Here is a 5000-nt window from a genome sequence, read left to right as displayed (position 1 = left end):
CGAATCAAGAAAGAGCTATCAATCTGTCAATCCTTCCGGTGTCCGGGCCTGGTGAGGTTTCCCGTGTTGAGTCAAATTAAGCCGCAGGCTCCACTCCTGGTGGTGCCCTTCCGTCAATTCCTTTAAGTTTCAGCTTTGCAACCATACTTCCCCCGGAACCCAAAAGCTTTGGTTTCCCGGAGGCTGCCCGCCGAGTCATCGGAGGAACTGCGGCGGATCGCTGGCTGGCATCGTTTATGGTTAGAACTAGGGCGGTATCTGATCGCCTTCGAACCTCTAACTTTCGTTCTTGATTAATGAAAACATACTTGGCAAATGCTTTCGCTTCTGTTCGTCTTGCGACGATCCAAGAATTTCACCTCTAACGTCGCAATACGAATGCCCCCGCCTGTCCCTATTAATCATTACCTCGGGTTCCGAAAACCAACAAAATAGAACCGAGGTCCTATTCCATTATTCCATGCACACAGTATTCAGGCGGGCTTGCCTGCTTTAAGCACTCTAATTTGTTCAAAGTAAACGTGCCGGCCCACCCAGACACTCAATAAAGAGCACCTTGGTAGGATTTCAACGGGGTCCGCCTCGGGACGCACGAACACGCACGAGGCGGTCGCACGCCTTCGGCTCGCCCCACCGGCAGGACGTCCCACGATACATGCCAGTTAAACACCGACGGGCGGTGAACCAACAGCGTGGGACACAAATCCAACTACGAGCTTTTTAACCGCAACAACTTTAATATACGCTATTGGAGCTGGAATTACCGCGGCTGCTGGCACCAGACTTGCCCTCCAATAGATACTCGTTAAAGGATTTAAAGTGTACTCATTCCGATTACGGGGCCTCGGATGAGTCCCGTATCGTTATTTTTCGTCACTACCTCCCCGTGCCGGGAGTGGGTAATTTGCGCGCCTGCTGCCTTCCTTGGATGTGGTAGCCGTTTCTCAGGCTCCCTCTCCGGAATCGAACCCTGATTCCCCGTTACCCGTTACAACCATGGTAGGCGCAGAACCTACCATCGACAGTTGATAAGGCAGACATTTGAAAGATGCGTCGCCGGTACGAGGACCGTGCGATCAGCCCAAAGTTATTCAGAGTCACCAAGGCAAACGGACCGGACGAGCCGACCGATTGGTTTTGATCTAATAAAAGCGTCCCTTCCATCTCTGGTCGGGACTCTGTTTGCATGTATTAGCTCTAGAATTACCACAGTTATCCAAGTAACGTGGGTACGATCTAAGGAACCATAACTGATTTAATGAGCCATTCGCGGTTTCACCTTAATGCGGCTTGTACTGAGACATGCATGGCTTAATCTTTGAGACAAGCATATGACTACTGGCAGGATCAACCAGGGAGCTGCGTCAACTAGAGCTGAGCAGCCGGCCGCCCGGGAGTGTGTCCCAGGGGCCCGCGCGAACACGCAAGCGTCCGCTCAATTATTCTGCAAACAGGAGGAGGCTGAGCTCCCCTGCACAATACACCTCGAAACCCTCTCAGGTCCCGGCGGCGCGCAGCGCCGTCCTAAGTACTTGGTCGGGTTCGAGAGAGGCGCAATCGCCCGGAGTTAGGCGAGTAGACGCTTTAGGTGCGACCACCCGTGCTCCCAACTGAGCTTGCCGCTGCCGACAGAGGCCCGGGAGCGTGCTGTCGTGGCATTGCCGGCGGGAGACAACACGCGCCACCTACGGTGACCGGCAGCTCCAACGCCAGCGCCACAGAAGGGCAAAGGCCCCACGTGGGTGCCGAAGCGAACTCTCCCAGCACAGCGCACGTGCCAACACGTCTGCACAACTGCGATACAAACCACCAGCGAGAACCGCTGGGGCGACCGAGCAGCAGACGGCGTCGCGGCGCCGAGTGCCGGGCGGCGGCGCATCCTCAACGCACACAGTCCTCAGTCGGACCAGCACACTGCAGATGTCCACCGCGCTTCGCACCGGGCCCGCGAGGACCCACTTTGGCCGCCCGGCGCCGCGCGCAGGGTGCCCCGGCGCGCAGCTGCGCCGCCTGCCGCGTCCGTCGGCCGGCGCGCCTGCCACTGGGCGCCCCCACCAGCCGGCTGTAGCGCGTGCGCCCACGCACCGCGCGGCCAGCACGCCGGGCGGCCCCCCCTCACCGGCCGGGGACGGTCCCACCCAGCCACCGCCGCGTATCGCTTCACACACAGATTTGCCCTTACTGATTTACCTCCAGCAACAACAACCGCACCACAATGGGTTTACCAGTTGTTCATTTGCGTAACGTCACCAGCAAACGTAGACGTCCATCCCAGTTTGCAAATGCAACGATTATTGCATACCTGTCTGTTAGGTGTCACGACACACTACGTCTGCCCACATACACGCAACAAAATGTGCACGACTAGAGAACACGTGGGAGGTGGCCCCCTACGTATGCGATGTCCATTACGAGACCGACTGTCAACCAGCATCTGTACCATGTCGCAGATGTGGAACGCGGTGCACCATGCTATCACACTGTGTGAGAAGAGACGACTACGTTTGAATACACGCGCCACTACATCAACAGACGGCTCATGCTGATCGCCATCCAGGGCGTCCGTTAATCCCACACGTCTCTATGGCGTACCACACTGCAATGTAGCTGTTATGGGGAGACGGCACGTGGCTGAGTGCACAACATTTGGACCGTATGGTTCGCTGTTGTTGGGCGCAGTCGTTGTACGGTCACACATGTGCCACAGCGTATCATGCAGTACATACGGACCTATGTGCAGTACAATGTGAGGGTTAAGCTTACGACATCAGCGGACAGTGGACACAGGCCGTACCACGACGTAGACTGAGCGCTTCGACATGCGAATGCCAGTGAACAGCTGCGAAGGGCATTGAACACGCAAGCACCTGAACGACCAGCGTGCGAAGGCAGGGGGGAGGGTGGGGGCGATGTACATCCTGCAGTCGTCCACATTACAGTGTACAGCGGGAGCATGTAAAAAGTAAGCAACACTTGCGAAGTGTTGAACATGAAACGATACACAAGAGGGTGGGCGGTGCGAGTAGCGAACTATATTCAGAGGGTTGTGGTTAGACAACACTGGATTAATGTAACGTGTCATATGCCAATTACAGAGCAGGTTAAGGCACAACTTGGGTTAGGTTAAGGCACAACGTGGGTTAGGTTAAGGCACAACTTGGGTTAGGTTAAGGCACAACGTGGGTTAGGTTAAGGCACAACGTGGGTTAGGTTAAGGCACAACGTGGGTTAGGTTAAGGCACAACGTGGGTTAGGTTAAGGCACAACGTGGGTTAGGTTAAGGCACAACGTGGGTTAGGTTAAGGCACAACGTGGGTTAGGTTAAGGCACAACGTGGGTTAGGTTAAGGCACAACGTGGGTTAGGTTAAGGCACAACGTGGGTTAGGTTAAGGCACAACGTGGGTTAGGTTAAGGCACAACGTGGGTTAGGTTAAGGCACAACGTGGGTTAGGTTAAGGCACAACGTGGGTTAGGTTAAGGCACAACGTGGGTTAGGTTAAGGCACAACTTGGGTTAGGTTAAGGCACAACTTGGGTTAGGTTAAGGCACAACTTGGGTTAGGTTAAGGCACAACTTGGGTTAGGTTAAGGCACAACTTGGGTTAGGTTAAGGCACAACTTGGGTTAGGTTAAGGCACAACTTGGGTTAGGTTAAGGCACAACTTGGGTTAGGTTAAGGCACAACTTGGGTTAGGTTAAGGCACAACGTGGGTTAGGTTAAGGCACAACGTGGGTTAGGTTAAGGCACAACGTGGGTTAGGTTAAGGCACAACGTGGGTTAGGTTAAGGCACAACGTGGGTTAGGTTAAGGCACAACGTGGGTTAGGTTAAGGCACAACGTGGGTTAGGTTAAGGCACAACGTGGGTTAGGTTAAGGCACAACGTGGGTTAGGTTAAGGCACAACGTGGGTTAGGTTAAGGCACAACGTGGGTTAGGTTAAGGCACAACGTGGGTTAGGTTAAGGCACAACGTGGGTTAGGTTAAGGCACAACGTGGGTTAGGTTAAGGCACAACGTGGGTTAGGTTAAGGCACAACGTGGGTTAGGTTAAGGCACAACGTGGGTTAGGTTAAGGCACAACGTGGGTTAGGTTAAGGCACAACTTGGGTTAGGTTAAGGCACAACGTGGGTTAGGTTAAGGCACAACTTGGGTTAGGTTAAGGCACAACTTGGGTTAGGTTAAGGCACAACTTGGGTTAGGTTAAGGCACAACTTGGGTTAGGTTAAGGCACAACTTGGGTTAGGTTAAGGCACAACGTGGGTTAGGTTAAGGCACAACGTGGGTTAGGTTAAGGCACAACGTGGGTTAGGTTAAGGCACAACGTGGGTTAGGTTAAGGCACAACGTGGGTTAGGTTAAGGCACAACGTGGGTTAGGTTAAGGCACAACGTGGGTTAGGTTAAGGCACAACGTGGGTTAGGTTAAGGCACAACGTGGGTTAGGTTAAGGCACAACGTGGGTTAGGTTAAGGCACAACGTGGGTTAGGTTAAGGCACAACGTGGGTTAGGTTAAGGCACAACGTGGGTTAGGTTAAGGCACAACGTGGGTTAGGTTAAGGCACAACGTGGGTTAGGTTAAGGTAGAAATTGCGTTACATTGCGGTACAAATTGCGTTACATTGCGGTACAAATTGCGTTACATTGCGGTACAAATTGCGTTACATTGCGGTACAAATTGCGTTACATTGCGGTACAAATTGCGTTACATTGCGGTACAAATTGCGTTACATTGCGGTACAAATTGCGTTACATTGCGGTACAAATTGCGTTACATTGCGGTACAAATTGCGTTACATTGCGGTACAAATTGCGTTACATTGCGGTACAAATTGCGTTACATTGCGGTACAGATTGCGTTACATTGCGGTACACATTGCGTTACACATTGCGGTACACATTGCGTTACACATTGCGGTACACATTGCGTTACACATTGCGGTACACATTGCGGTACACATTGCGTTACACATTGCGTTACACATAGCGGTACACATTGCGGT

At 52.9% G+C, this 5000-nt stretch overlaps 1 non-coding gene across 1 annotated transcript in view; it reads right to left on the bottom strand.

Annotated features, from left to right (window-relative positions):
- The window catches only part of LOC126138168 (small subunit ribosomal RNA), a 1909-nt gene extending 551 nt beyond the window's left edge, over positions 1–1358 (bottom strand). Inside the window, exon 1 of the ribosomal RNA XR_007528182.1 lies at positions 1–1358. This exon is cut by the window's left edge and continues 551 nt beyond it. This is a non-coding gene — a ribosomal RNA (small subunit ribosomal RNA).
- Between the last annotated feature and the right edge of the window lie 3642 nt (positions 1359–5000).

Source organism: Schistocerca cancellata, unplaced genomic scaffold (assembly GCF_023864275.1).
Source record: "Schistocerca cancellata isolate TAMUIC-IGC-003103 unplaced genomic scaffold, iqSchCanc2.1 HiC_scaffold_654, whole genome shotgun sequence".
Taxonomy (NCBI): Eukaryota; Metazoa; Arthropoda; class Insecta; order Orthoptera; family Acrididae; genus Schistocerca; species Schistocerca cancellata.
The sequence above is the reverse complement of the archived record's forward strand: the minus strand, read 5'-3'. Positions and strand labels throughout refer to the sequence as shown.